We start from the raw sequence: 16,332 nt of genomic DNA, 5'->3' as shown, positions 1-16,332 counted from the left end.
CATCAAAAAAAAAAAAGAACAAATCTCAAACCATATAAGACAAAACAAAAACAATAGAAATGGATCACAGATATAAATCCAAAAGCTAAAACTATAAAACTGCTAAAAGAAAACAATAATATACTTTTTACCTTGGGAAGTCAATGATTCTTAGCTGTGATACCAAAAGCAAACAGCCATAAAGGAAAAGTCTTAATAAACTGGATTCCAACAAAATGTTAGTTAGATTTTATCATAATCAAAACTTTCTGCTCTTTAAGAGAGACTATTAAGAAAATAAAAGATGGCATGTCCCTTAAAATAATAAAAATAGAACTATCATATGATCCTGTAACTCCTGAGTATATATCTGGAGAAAACATAATTTGAAAAGGTATATGCACCCAAGTTCATTGCAGCACTATTTACAACAGCCAAGACATGGAAGCAACCGAAGTGCTCACTGACAGATGAATAGACAAAGAAGATGTAGTGTATAAAAAGAAAGAAAGAAATAATGCCATTCGCAACAACACGGATGAATGAAGTAAGTCAGGCGGAGAAAGACAAACATCATGTGATAGCTCTCATATGTGAAGTCTAAAAGAAAAAATTATACATATGAACTTATTTATGAAACAGAAATAGACTCACAGACACAGAAGACAAACTTACCATTGTCAAAGGGGAGGTGGGGAGGGATAAATGAGGAGTTTGAGACTAAAACATACACATTATCACATGTAAAATAGATAACCAACCCATTCCTATTATACAGCACAGAGAATTCTACTCAATAACGTGCAATAACCTACAATGGAAGAGAATGTAAAAGAATAGACATATGTGTATAAATATATAACTGAATCGCTTTGCTCTACAACTAAAACTAACATGACATTGTAAATCAACTGCATTTCAATAAAAGTTTTTAAAAATTAAAAACAGATTCTTAGGCTTGAAACTGTCACATAATGAAAGCAAAAGTATTTTTTCCCTGAATTATTAACTTTACCAGAACAAAATAAAAGAAGAGGCAAATCTCAGGTTGGGAGGAAATATTGAACATATATTTGACACATGTTTCATGTGCAAGAAATATAAAGAACTTGTGAAAATCAATTTAAAAGAGACTTGAATAAACACTTCACAAAATAAGAAAGATATATAAATGGCCAACGCATGCAAGAAAAGATGCTCCACATTGAGTCAATAAAGAAATAAGAACAGTTGAGGACAGTTGCCTCTGGAGAGCCAAATTAGATGAAGATAAAGAAAAAGGAAGGTGACTCTTGTTCTCCATAATAAATTTTTACTACTATTTGATTTTCCAAGACTGGGGAACTTTTTAAAGAAAACATTTTTAAAGCAAAACTTTTTAAAGCTCAGTCATGTCTGACTCTTAGTGACCCCATGGACTGTAGCCCACCATGCTCCTCTGTCCATGGGATTTTTCCAGGCAAGAATACTGGAGTGGGTTGCCATTTCTTTTCCAGGGAATCTTCCTGACCCAAGGCTTGAACCCAGGGCCTCCTGCATTGCAGGCAGACTCTTTACTGCCTGGGACACCAGGGAAGCATCCAAAGCAAACATTAATTTTTTTAAATGAGCATGTCCTATGAAGCCAATAGGTCATTGGCTTGGTCATTATAGGAAACAGAACTTAAATCAAATGTTCAAACCAAGAGCGCTTCATGGAAAGAATAGGACTAGACAGCTTGAAGGAGATAATGGATGTTGAGATACTCAGAAACCAGCAATACTGGGAACCTGTTACTTTGCATAGGGCTGTTTGGATGAGGAAACAGAGGTGGGAGTTGTCATTGCTGGAACAGAGGAGTGGGAGCTGCAGTCATTGAAAAGTGGGGCAACTGCCAGGGCACACAACACTGAAACGAAAGGGAAAATATCCAGCGCCCCCTGTGCCGCCTTCTAATCTCCGGCCAGCACCTCCCATTGGCCGTACCCAGTGAGAAGGTACTAGGCGGTGCGGTCCACAGGCATCAGCCTCCCAGGACAGAGCGGTCACACAAGGATGGAGAACGGGTGAGAGGACAACCAGCAAACCAGCGGTTCCACACTTTAGGTACCTCCCTGCAAAATTCTGGCACACTTGGGATGAGATGTATACACAAAGATAGGCATGAAGATGTTCTCTTTAGTATTGTCTATATTAGCAAAGCATCACGTTCCCTTGGCAGAAAACTATGCAGCTCTGAAGAGGAAAGAGCTACATGTTATCTTTCAATGTAAATGGGTCTCAAAGACAACCATATAATATTTCAGTAATTTTTGAGAGTTCATAAAATAATACCATATATTTTTCACGGGTACATACAAAAAAAAAAAAAACTCCAATTCTTTGGCCACCTGATGCGAAGAGCTGACTCATTTGAAAAGACCCTGATGCTGGGAAAGATTGAGGGCAGGAGGACAAGGGGACGACAGGATAAGATGGTTGGACGGCATCACCGAGTCAATGGACATGGGTTTGGGTGGACTCCAGGAGTTGGTGATGGACAGGGAGGCCTGGCGTGCTGCGGTTCATGGGGTCGCAAAGAGTCTGACACGAGAGAAAGACTGAACATATAAAAAATAAAAGCATGAATCAAGGATGTTGTGTGTACATGTTAAATATATGATATGGAAAAGCAAACAATAATAAATTATATTTTAAGAACCTTACTGAAGAGCCTCTGGATGAAAGTGAAAAACCATAGCTTTGACTAGATGGACTTTTGTTGACAAAGTAATGTCTCTGCTTTTTAATATGTTGTCTACATTGGTCATAAGTTTTCTTCCAAGGAGCAAGAGTCTTTTAATTTCATGGCTGCAGTTACCATATGCAGTGATTTTGGAGCCCCAAAAAATAAAGTCTGTCACTGTTTCCACAGCTTCACCATCTATTTGCCATGAAGTGATGGGACCAGAAGCTATGATCTTAATTTTCTGAATGTTAAGTTTTAAGCCAACTTTTTCACTCTCCTCTTTCACTTTCATCAAGAGGCTCTTTAGTTCTTCACTTTCTCCCATAAGAGTGGTGTCATCTGCATACCTGAAGTTTTGATATTTCTCCCAGCAATCTTGATTCCAGCTTGTGCTTCCTCCAGCCCAGCGTTTCTCATGATGTACTCTGCATATAAGTTAAATAAGCGGGGTGACAATATACAGCCTTGACGTACTCCTTTCCCTATTTGGAACCAGTCTGTTGTTCCAAGTCCAGTTCTAACTGTTGCTTCTTGACCTGCATACAGGTTTCTCAAGAGGCAGGTGAGGTGGTCTGGTATTCCCATCTCTTTAAGAATTTTCCAGAGTTTGTTGTGGTCCACACAGTCAAAGGCTTTGGCATAGTCAGTAAAGCAGAAGTAGATGCTTTTCTGGAACTCTCTTGCTTTTTCAACGATCCAACAAACGTCAGACGACTGCTAACTTCACACCAGGCCCTCCCTGCTGCCCCAGCAGTTCCTTCACCCCAGCCCTGCACCAAGCATGTCCTGATGGTTACTTCCTGGCAGTGCTGGGAAGAGCAAGCCATCATGATGCTGATGCACCAGTCACTGAAGAGGATGCTGACCTAGAGGGGTGAGAAGGGGTGGGAGGGGACATGTTTATACCTGTGGCTGACTCATGCTGATGTACGGAGAAACCAACACAATATTGTAATTACCCTTCAATTAAAAATAAATAAAAAGAGGATGATTGATCAAATCAGTCCAATTCTATACCACTTAGGACCAGCAATTAAAAAAGGGGGGGTGGGGGAATACATTTCATATAGAAGATAAATGTCAAAGAATATCTAAGAAAACTCTAGTGGGAAAAAAAAAAAAGTAGTAGGGAGGGAGTGAGGAGGCAATTTTGCTTTACCAGATTTTCTAAAAACATAAAGCCATTGTAACTAAAACAAGTTAGAAGCTCACACATAGGAAAACTGAGATGTGATAAGGATGGTATTACAAGTCAGTGGGAAAAGGGTGGTTTGTTTAAATAAAGATTGCTAGAACAATGCCAGTCAAACAGGGAGGAAAGGTAGATCCTTTTATCTACAAAAAAATAAACAATTTTCATGAGGATTGAAATACTTAAATATAAAAATATATAACAATAACTATTTAGAAGAAAACCAATGGAAATATTTGCATGCCCTTGGCATTTATGGCAATGTTGTGGGGGGTGGGGGAGCCTCTATATAAAACTCAAAAAAAAAAAAAGGAAATGAAGAAACATTTCACTATGCAAATATTTTAAATACAACAAAAAAGACAATAAGCAAAGCCAGACAACAAGGAATAGACTGTGAAAAAATCTTTGAAGTACATCAATCAGATAAATAAATTCCTGTGTATATATTCTATATAAATATGTTAATATTATAGTTACCATAAAGTAACAATACAAGGACAAATAGCCCAACTAAAAATAGTCACAGGATTTAAAATAGTCATTTTATAAAAGGAGAAATTCTGATGCACATAGATACATTAAAAAAAATTCAACTTCACAATTGCAGTGACATTCTAATTAAAGGAACAGTGACTTAACATTTTGCCAACAGGTGGCAAAAAGTGCAGAAGAATGTTACACTGCTAGTTGGGGGATGAGCAGGGGGTGAAGGGGACAAGCTGGTGATTCTATAAATTGTTAATAAAAATAGGCACTGGAGTTACTGCCAATATTTTTGAAAATTAATTTGGCAAACTGTTAAAATTAAAAATATATGTATCCTTTTATTCACCAATTCAAGTTCTGGAAATGTACCCTATACAATTACATTTTATAGAATGAAAAGTGTATTTACCCAAGTAGGAAGTATAAAGGGTATTTATTGAAACACTGCCTGTCAAGTAAAAAAGCAAAAATAAATTAAAATTCATTAATAAAAGAATGGTTAGATTAACTGAAGTGTATCTAGGCTGTGGAGTATTGTGCAACTATTTAAAAGATTGCTTTAGCACTGCATCAATTTTTCTACTAGAATATTTATTATAGACTGTAAGTGATCAAAGCCCCTTGCAGAGAAATGAATAGAATTATTCTATGTCTATAAAAACAACTACATCCCACAACATGTATCTGACTATCTTTTTATAGTATGGTCATAATAAGAATGCACTAGAACTTATTAAGATCTGTTAGAGGTGGGATAGGAACATGTTTGAGAAAGGAGAGATGGTTTTGAGACAGATGAGGAAGGAAGAGACTATAAGATAAAAAAATACTCTAAAAACAATACTCTGGCATCAAAAACAAAACAAAACTCTGGTATTGTGCAAGACAAAGAGTAAACTAGAAAATTCTATAACAGCAAATGTGTAAAACTAAATATGTATGTGGACAAGGCTAGAAGGTAACCAGGAAGAGTGGGAACACTATTTTGACTGGTAACAAAAAGGGAAAAAAGGACTTCCCTGGTGGTCTAGTGGTTAAGATTCTGCTCTTCCATTATAGGGGACTTGGGTTCAATACCTGCTTGGGGAACTAAGATCCTAAATTCCATGCAATATGGTCAAAAAACAAAAAATATGGTGTTATCTATTTCCTCAAATTACTAACAGCAACACCTCTCTGCAATGTCTCATGATATTTGCAAGTAATCACCATTTCTCACTTTCTGAATCTCTTTTCAAATCTTCACATGATGTAAATCCCCTATCTTCTCTTTAAAAAAATAAAGTCTAAAACCTAAAATGCTCTCTCTCCCTCCCACCCTACCACCCAGTCTCTTCTGCCAACACACTTAGCATCTTTACAGAGTAATTATTGTGAATTTGGAGAAACTCAACTTCATTCTGAAACAAAAGTTAAAAAATACTATGCGTATTCCTTACAACAAAAAAATCACATTTAAAATAATAGCCAAAATTGAAGTTTGTATGTAGAAAAATAAATAGCATTCTTCTTTAACAATAAACTAAAATAACACAGTGAGCATCTTTTATGTACCAATGCTTTTATCATCTTTTTAATCAGTAAATAAAACATGATGTCATCTTATTTACTTTCCACAGATACCTATGGTGCTACTTGTGAGGTAGATATTATTATTCCTGACTCAGAGCTTGTGATTACAGCTCCTTCAGGATTATGGCCAAGTGTGAACTACTAGCAAGACTCTGTCTTTAGAAAGACTGTCACACCCTCTAGGAAGACCCCCTGTAGTGAAAGTTGCTCAGTCATGTCCTACTCTTTGCGACCCCATGGACTATACAGTCCATGGAATTCTCCAGGCCAGAGTACTAGAGTGGGTAGCCTTTCCCTTCTCCAGGGGATCTTCCCAACCCAGGGATCGAACCCAGGTCTCCCGCATTGTGGGCGGATTCTTTACCAGCTGAGCCACAAGGGAAGCCCAAAAATACTGCAGTGGGTAGCCTAGCCCTTCTCGAGCAGATATTCCTGACCCAAGAATCGAACCAGAGTCTTCTGCATTGCAGGTGAATTCTTTACCAACTGAGCTATCAGAGAAGCCCAACTAGACTCATGGGTAAAATATTTGATGGAAATACCCTGAGACCAGAGTATACAGCATATATCTGGGTGGTTCACAATCTGAAGATGAAGCCCTTCCTACGTGACGGAAGAACCCTGGAGCTGCTTCTGGAAGACCCTGGCCGCTCTGCATGTGCCTTCTCTGCCCCACCACATCCGGAACCTTTACTAAAGCTCTATGTGAGGACGCCCTGTGGGGCCTCGTGAGCCCTTTCATTATCCAACACTGTGCAGCCGTGACTCACACTGAAAACTCAGCTTTCAGTCAACTCACATGTGTGGAAACCAACCATGCTCCGTCTCACACTTACTGAAAAATGGTCGTCATACTGATTAGGAATTCACCCTTTTACATGTGGTCATGAAACCGAGCAGGACCCTGTGGGACTCCTGGACACAAAAGACTTTCTGTATCCCTCGTTTTCCTGCTGGCAGGAAATAGTTATGTATGGATGTGAGAGTTGGACTATAGAGAAAGCTGAGTGCCGAAGAATTGATGCTTTTCAACTGTGGTGTTGGAGAAGACTCTTGAGAGTCCCTTGGACTGCAAGGAGATCCAATCAGTCCATCCTAAAGGAAATCAATCCTGAATATTCATTGGAAGGACTGATGCCGAAGCTGAAGTTCCAATACTTTGGCCACCCGATGCGAAGAACTGACTCATTGGAGAAGACTCTGATGCTGGGAAAGATTGAAGGCATGAGGAGAAGGGGATGACAGAGGATGAGATGGTTGGATGGCATCACCGTCTTGATGGACATGAGTTTGAGCAACTCCGGAAGTTGGTGATTGACAAGGAAGCCTGGTGTGCTACAGTCCATGGGGTCACAAAGAGTTGGACACGACTGAGCGACTGAACTGACTGAACTGGGGCAGGGTCCTGGTCCCCCTCAAGGGATCACACAATAATATCTCTGAGCTGTTTTGCAGATACTGAAACCCCCACCAGGTGGAAGAAATTCACTGAATGTTGCCCTCAAGCACAAAGACCCCAAGCTGGTAAGCATCAGAAGGTTGATGATGCTGACTCCCAATTACCTCACCACCAACCAATCAGAAGAATGTCTATGAGCTGATCACATCCTCCTCTTTAAACCATTACTATAAATCTCCTCACTAACCCCTCCAGGTCAGGACATATAGTTTTGAGTGCACCTAGCCTTGTGGTTCCTGGCAAAGCAATAAAGCTATTCTTTTCTACTTCACCCAAAACTCTGTCTCCGAGATTCAATTCAGTACCAGGGTACAGAGGCTGGATTTCAGTTACAGTCATATCTTTCAAGGGGTGGTTCCCTCCTCACGTTCAATAGGCAGGTCTTGACCAGGACCAGCTACAGAATTTACAAGAGTCCAACGCAAAATAAAAATGGGATCTTGTTATTCAAAAGTTAAGAAAGATTTCAAAATGGTGATAGCACCACATTAAATCAAGTGCAACACCCTTGTGAACACAGGCTCCTGTATGACTGCACAGGTCACTGGAAGTAATCTCTGGTCCTGATCAAACTACAATCAGGGATGCCATTCAATCCCAAGACATGAGGAGACATCTTCCAGGAAGCATCTAGGAAGCTTTTTTCTCACTACCAAGAGCTATACACGAGGGCAGAGTCCTGCTCTCTTCCCTGTGATCTCTGGGCTGCCTGGAGTAGGTGCTTAGACCTCTTCCAGTAGCCTGAGGATGACACTGCCACGCCAAAGATGGCAGCAAGTAGAGACGGGCAGAACCATGCCCTTCGGTTCAGTCACTCAGGCGTGTCCGACTCTGCGACCCCATGGACTGCACCACGCCAGGCTTCCCTGTCCATCACCAACTCCCGGACCTTGCTCAAATTCATGTCCATCTAGACGGTGATGCCATCCAACCATCTCATCCTCTGTCATCCCCTTCTCCTCCTGCTTCAATCTTTCCCAGCATCAGGGTCTTTTCAAATGAGTCAGTTCTTCGTATCAGGTTACCCAAAGTATTGGAGCTTCATGAAGCTTCAGCATCAGTCCTTTCAATGAATGTTCAGGACTGATTCCCTTTAGACTGACTAGTTGGATCTCCTTGAAGTCCAAGGGACTCTCAAGAGTCTTCTCCAACACCACAGTTCAAAAGCATCAATTCTTTGGCGCTCAACTTTCTTTATGGTCCAACTGTCACACCCATACATGACACCTGGAAAGACCATAGCTTTGCCTATAGGGACCTTTGTCAGTAAAGTGATGTCTCTGCTTTTTTAACATGCTATCTAGGTTGGTCATAGCTTTTCTTCCAAGGACCAAGAGTCTTTTAATTTCATGGCTGCAGTCACCATCTGCAGTGATTTTGGAGCCGAAGAAAATAAAATCTGCCACTGTTTCCATTTTCCCCCCTCTATTTGCCATGAAGCAATGCAACCAGATGCCATAATCTTCGTTTTTTGAATGTTGAGCTTTAAGCCAATTTTTTCACTCTCCTCTTTCCCTTTCATCCAGAGGCTTTTTAGTTCCTCTTCACTTTCTGCGATAAGGGTGGAGTCATCTACATATCTGAGATTACTGATATTTCTCCTGTCAATCTTGACTCCATACTGTGCTTTACCCAGCCCGGCATTTTGCATGATGTACTCTGCATAGAAGTTAACGAAGTAGGGTGACAATATACAGCTTCGATGTACTCCTTTCCCAATTTTGAACCAGTTCTGTTGCTTAAAGTCCAGTTCTAACAGTTGCTTCTTGACTTGCATACAGGTTTCTCAAGAGGCAGGTAAGGTGTTATGGTATTCCCATCTGTTGAAGAATTTCCCACAGTTTGTTGTGATCCACATAGTCAAAGGCTTTAGTGTAGTCAATGAAGCAGAAGTAGATGTTTTTCTTTCCTAAAGCTTTTCCTAGAGTCAGTCTTAAAGCCTGTGACCATCCAACTCCTAGGAATTGATTACAGGGCACAATGCACCTTAGGGTGAATTCTCCAGTCTTCACCCTTTCTCACTTCTCTGATCTTTTCTCTCAAGTCTCCAGAACCTTGAATTCCTAGGAGGAACATCATTGTGCAGAAGAAATCAACTCTCAGCTTTTATGTAAGGAAAGTGAGGTCCCAAAGTCAAGGTTTGGAATTTTATTTTCCCTAACAAAGACAGTTTTTTCCCAAGAGGATTTCTAGTTCCAGTCATTGCAGGAATGTTTCCAGCGTTAACTTATTTGCTAAATAGATAAATGGTCCAAATTTTTCTCTATGAGGTTCCTGAACAAAGTGGAAAGATAAAATCTGGCGGCTATAATCCCCATACTTGTATTCTCAGCACACAAAAGTGGGCAAAATAAAAATGATGCTTGTTCTCTCTCTCCTGCCTTGACAATTGACAGCACATCAGCTGAAGGCTGCTTTGTCATCTTGGTTTCCAGACTAAATACGTCAAAGAGCCCAGTCCTTGGCTAATTGAAGTCTGGTGGCTCAGTGGTAAAGAATCCGCCTGCCAATGCAGGAGACATGGGTTCCATTCCTGACCTGGGAAGATCCCCTGAAGAAGGAAATAGCAACCCACTCCAGTATTCTTGCCTGGGAAATCCTATAGATAGAGGAGCCTGGCGGGCTACAGTCCATGGGGTCACGAAGAGTCAGACACAACTGAGAGACAGAACAACACGTAAGTGAAAAGTAAACTTCTGTCTTTATTAAGCCACTGAGATTTGGGAGTTGTTACCAGAGTGTAAACTAGCTTATTCTAATTGATGCAATAGTCAAATCATCTATGCTTCTCAATATGAGCATCACTTTAAGTCTTTTACAAAAGTTAACTAACTCATCTCATTCTCCTATGAAGCGGACACTATTATTAATCCTGTAATTTTCCCAGATGAGAAAATCCAGAAATAAGACTGGATCAGGAGGTAAATGTCAATACTCGGATTTGGGGAATTCCACCCCTGCTTCTGCTCTGGTCACCCGGACCACAGTTTTTTTACTCTGGAATTAATAAATAACAACTCAACTATTATGGGTGCCTGTTAAGTGCCAGGCTCTCTGCCTTGGGCACTGGGACGACGAGGGTGAATGAAACAACTTATTTTGTAGTGTAGTAGAATGAAAAGGACTCAAGTCAAAGAATAAAAAACTAATTCAGTTCATCTGTGAAGAAGGTAAAACACAGAACGATAGAGGGAAGGTGACAGTCTTGTGTGATGAAATGGTAAGAAACAAGGTTGTTTCTGAGTTGATATCAGAGAGATGAGAGATGTCCCGGGCAGGGCGAAAAGGCCAGGGTCTTGGGAAAGAAGCTGACGCGTAGGCAATGCAGAGGGAGGAAATCTGGTCAGAGACGCTGTTGGGAGCCTGTATAGAACTTGGAGGCTCCTGCGAGGACTCTGCAGCTGGGGAGTGACTCAACTCCATCTGCTTTGTTCCAGCACCACTCTGACACTGCAGATGGTGAATGCATGCTGGAGCGGAGACAAGAGGCGCCCGCAGACTAGGGCTGTCCGCGGGGAAGGACCGGCTCATCCTTCACCCCCGTGCTATTATCCGTTTTGAAACTCCAAGCGTCTACTGCGCGTGGCTAGAACGTAGCCCGAGCCACGAGCGACCGTCCACTAAAACTCCTTTATCCCGTTCTGCGGATCACGCACTCGGTCGCTGCAGCCCTGCCCGAGGGCTCTAAAAGTTTCAAATGCTCCTCTCGCTTTCGGGACCCACCCCCTCCCTTCTTGGGGACCCGCCCGCCTCTGCGCCTTGCTTTGCCTAAGGCTGATCTAGGCCGAGGGCGCTGGCGACTCTGCCCGGCTCGGTCTTGGAAGCCGGGCCTGTTTTGTGCTTTATGCCAACTGTGCTTTATGCCAACGACCAGCAAAACACCTGGGACGCGTGTCCTGGTGGAACTTACAGTACAGAAGTGGCCACGCACACTTACTTGTGTCACAAAATGGAGGGTATTGGGGGAGTGGAGGGCTCATCCGGAATCCCTTTAATCTCAAGCCTTCTGGATCTTGCAGGGCGACATCTGCATTTGTTCAAATGCAAAAGTTGCAAATGTGCCCAACAGAGGAGCGCAACGAAGGCCTCGCTAAGGCCCGGCGGCGCCTAGCGTTACTCCGCGTCCTCGGTGATCTGGCCAGCACCGCGACTCCACCAACGCCCGACCCTCCTGTTCCCGTCATACGAGAGAAACAAAGCAAAGCAGCACAGAAAGATTTCTCTCGGGAGCGCGTCAGAAGGAGGGTCCGGGCGCGGGCTGGGGCCTGCCGCGGGCTTGCAGCCCCGACGGCCCGGGGAGCGCGGTCCCGCGGGTGCGCGGGCGCGGGGTAGAGCTCTACAGGCGCCCAGCCGCCCAGACCGCCGCGCAGCGACGCCACAGGCCGCGGGCGGAACTGCAGCGCGCGGCGCTCGCGGGCGGGGTGGGGCGGGGCGGGGCAGGGCGACGTCCCGGCGGCCTCCTGTGGCTCTACGGGCCGCGCATGCCCGGTGCGCTGCTCGCGGCTCGCGGCCGGGACCCACCGCGCTGTCCGGCGGCTCCGTGGGGGCCGCATAGCCGCGCGGGGGAGGCACCGGCCCCGCTAGGCGCATCCGATGGCTGGAACCGGAGCGTGATCCCTGGTGCCCACCTCCGTCCCTCAACCTCCACCAAAGATTGCCCAAGTTACTGCCTTGTTAAGTTGAGAAAAGCCTCAGAGACCGGCAGTAACTTGCCCAAGGCCACACAGCCGGGGCACAAGCGAGTAATGGGGGTCCAGGATTCCACCCTGCACCTTCCACTCCCTGCGCCCCGGGACTGGGAGGATAAAGTGGATCTCCACGTGCGTGCCGTGGTGTCGCAAAGATTCAGATTCGACTTAGTGACTGCGCGCGCACGCTTGGGCAGCTTGGGCGAGGAGGCCTTTGTCCCACTTCACAGAGGAGCAAACCCAAACTACGGCTCCAAGTTACTAGACATTTTTGAAATATTTCAAAATATTCAAAAACAAGCCGCTCCCCGGGGTGCGGGTGGGGGGCGGTTCTCCCGTTTATGCACGGGCTTTTAAGTGCCTGGGATTTACGAGTCTTTGTCCTCACCCCTCCTCCCCAAACACTCGCAGGAAGTTCCTGACCTGGCTGTTAGAGACCTGGCCCTTTTCCAAGGCACAGCGGTGTCAGTACTTTCCTCTGAGACCCAGGATCCTCACTGGCAGAATCTCTTAGGGAGTCAACGGCTCCCTAAGAGAACACGATTTGTAAGCGCCTAGGATGACCTACGTCTACACTGCGCTTCGTTCTTCCTCTAACACGTCTGTGCCCATCTCAGGATCTCTACCCACGCCTTTTCTCTATGAATAAAGCAAGCTCCTTTTTCTTTTCCTCTGCTGGATCCTACTCAGGACTGAGAGCTCAGCTTCGGAGTCCCCTTCCGTGAGCCTTTCAGATCATTCTTTCTCTCGCTTTGCACTCCATTCCACATTACCCTACCCAGTTTTATCTTCCCCCAGCTTCTGCGTGGGTGCTCAACCTCTTCAGTCCTGACTCTTTGCGATCTTATGGACTGTGTAGCCTGCCAGGCTCCTCTGTCCATGAGATTGTCCAAGAAAGAATACTGGAGTGGGTTGCCATGCCCTCCTTCAGGGGATCTTCCCCACCCTGGGATTGAACCGGAGTCTCTTATGTCTCCTGCATTGGCAGGCATGTTCTTTACCACTAGCACCACCTGGGATGCCCCCCACCCACCCCACTTCTAGCATTGCCTAATATTAATCATATATTCCATTAACTGTTTAAGATCTACAACTCCCAACAAAATGAATGCTCCCTGAAAGTAGAGCCTTATCTTGTTCCTCTGACTTTAGACCTAGCCTGCACCTGCACTAAACAGGCACTCAAGGAATGCTTGTTGAATAGATATATATAAGCTCGCAGCCCTTACACTCAATGTCTTATCTTGTTCACATGTCTTCCCTCCTCTCTCTCATATGTTAGGCAACCATATATGGGAGCTTGTATTAACTGTAACAAATAGAAATTTCTATCAGGGTTCTGGAGGTGAGCAGTCAGCAGAGCCTCCATCCCTCTGAAATCTCTAGGAGAGGACCCCCCCCCTTTTTTTTTTTCCTTTTCAGCTTCTGATAGCCCTAGGCATTCCTTGGCTTCTGGCAGCATAACCCCAATCCTGGCTTGTCTTCACCTGGCCCTTTGCTCCCTAGATATCTGTGTCTTCACATGATCTTCTCTGAATCTCTTCTCCTCTTCTTTTAAAGACACCAGTCATATTGGACTGCAGCCCTGCGAATGAAGGATCTCACCTTAGCTACCTCTGTAAAGACCCTATTTCCAAAGAAGTTCGCATTCACAGGAGTGAATTCCCATTCTCATTTACTGGGCTTTAATATCTTTTGAGGGGGCATAACTCAACCTATAACAGAGGTGATCCATGGAACACTGAAAAGAAACCACTCAACTAAGCTGAAGGGCGGGGACGAAGACAGGAAGGGCAGCCGGTAAGTATAGGACATGTGCACCGGCTGACCAGCCAGCATTTCTGGGTGAACTCTCCTCCATCAGAAGACCTCTAGGGGACAACACTTCAACTTTAAGGGTTTCCACAAGAGTGGTTTCTACCCCAGCTTGACCCCTTTCTAGGTGATAAATACCCAATTTCCAGACCCTCCACAAAGCATTTTATCTTCCTGCATAATAATTGGGCTCCTGAGAAATAGAAACCTATCAGGGACTATGCTAAGCCTCGACCTGCCTTCTCTTTTTTAAAGTTGACAATTGCTTGTGACTAGGACCTCTTCTTCACTGAATTTTACAGGAGAAACTGAGGTTCAGCCAGGTTAGGGAGCAGGCTCAAGGCCCTGTGTATAACCAGTTCTAACTCCAGAGAAAGCTCCAGGAAACCCAGAGGTACTGTTTGTCAGTTCCATGTGACTCAAGGGGGCCGAACTGTAATGCACGTGTGTGTGTTACACAGACATCAACAATGATTTGGGCTAAATTACAGGAAAAAATTCTCTAACACTTATAATTAACAGTTTTTCCTGATTTGGCTCCTTCTGCCATCAGAGATTTCCGGGTTATTGCCAGTTTGGATTCTTCAATGCTCTTCTGAAACCCAGCCCACTCTTCAGGGTGACTTCGAGCTATCTACTTCATTCTCTCTGATACGAACTGGCCATAAATGTGTTTTTCCGAGAAGAGGTTCACTAGCTTCTCAGCCCTAAGAGATAGAGGACTGGGAAGCACCCTTATCAGCAATGACTCTGGCAGCACAGAACAGGGGTTACTGTTGGTGATCCACCTCTGGTTTGCCATTCTCTCTACCAACTCTCGCTATCTCAGTGGTGGGCATTTTTGCCCGCTACTGGTCCTGTCATCCTGAACGCCACTCCTCCGTGTAGAAGAACCATCCCAGCCCTGCCGGCCGATGTCTATGCACCTGGCCTTTGACAGGAAGGTGCTGGAAACCAATCTTGCTCCATCCGGAGACTTGAAATAAACTTTTGGCTGTTTTTCCTGAAGAAACTTCGCTTCCGGGTGACGCTACTCCCCCTTCCCAATCTGTTCCTAATTAGGAGAAACTGTCTTTTGTAGAGAGCAGCATCAGAGTCAGTGATCACTAGCAAAACAGCCCCTCTTCTTTCTTTGGGGAGGTGTGGTTCCATTCGCAGTATAGCTTCCTTCTGGAAGGTCGGAAGTGCTGAGGGAGTAGCTCTTCCCCCCACACCCAAACAGTCCTGGAGTTCAAAGCAACAGGAGAAAACGCCGGCATGGCAAACTCCATCTCCAGGTCCTCCCACAATCACCGTCCCGTCTGACTCCCGAAACAACCTACATAATAAAAATGAGGCTCTGGGCTTCAGACCTTAGGAAGCATTACTACAAACAAAGCTAGTGGAGGTGATTGAATTTCAGTTGAGCTATTTCAAATCCTAAAAGATGATGCTGTGAAAGTGCTGCACTCAATATGCCAGCATATTTGGAAAATTCAGCAGTGGCCACAGGACTGGAAAACGTCAGTTTTCATTCCAATCCCAAAGAAAGGCAATACCAAAGAATGCTCAAACTACCACACAATTGCACTCATCTCACATGCTAGCAAAGTAATGCTCAAAATTCTCCAAGCCAGGCTTCAGCAATATGTGAACTGTGAACTTCCAGATGTTAAAGCTGGTTTTAGAAAAGGCAAAGGAACCAGAGATCAAATTGCCAACATCCACTGGGTCACAGAAAAAGCAAGAGAGTTCCAGAAAAATATCTACTTCAGCTTTATTGACTATGCCAAAGCCTTTGACCCTGTGGATCACAATAAACTGTGGAAAATTCTGAAAGAGATGGGAATAACAGGCCACCTGACCTGCCTCTTGAGAAATCTGTATGCAGGTCAGGATGCAACAGTTAGAACTGGACATGGAACAACACTGGTTCCAAATAGGAAAAGGAGTATTTCAAGGCTGTATATTGTCAACCTGCTTATTTAACTTATATGCAGAGTACATCATGAGAAACTCTGGGCTGGATGAAGCACAAGCTGGAATCAAGACTGCCGGGAGAAATATCAATAACCTCAGATATGCAGATGACACCACCCTTATGGCAGAAAGTGAAGAACTAAAAACCCTTGATGAAAGTGAAAGAGGAGAGTGAAAAAGTTGGCTTAAAGCTTAACATTCAGAAAACTAAGATGATGGCATCTGGTCCCATCACTTCATGGCAAATAGATGGGGAAACATTGGAAACAGTGACTGACTTAATTTGGGGGGGGGGGGCCTCTAAAATTACTGCAGATGGTGACTGCAGCCATGAAATTACAAGACACTTACTCCTTGGAAGGAAGGTTGTGACCAACCTAGACAGCATATTAAAAAGCAGACACATTACTTTGCAAACAAAGGCCCCGCTCAGCAAGGCTATGGTTTTTCCAGTAGTCATGTATGAATGTG

The sequence above is a fragment of the Cervus canadensis genome, chromosome 26 (genome assembly GCF_019320065.1).
Source record: "Cervus canadensis isolate Bull #8, Minnesota chromosome 26, ASM1932006v1, whole genome shotgun sequence".
Taxonomy (NCBI): domain Eukaryota; kingdom Metazoa; phylum Chordata; class Mammalia; order Artiodactyla; family Cervidae; genus Cervus; species Cervus canadensis.
The sequence above is the reverse complement of the archived record's forward strand: the minus strand, read 5'-3'. Positions refer to the sequence as shown.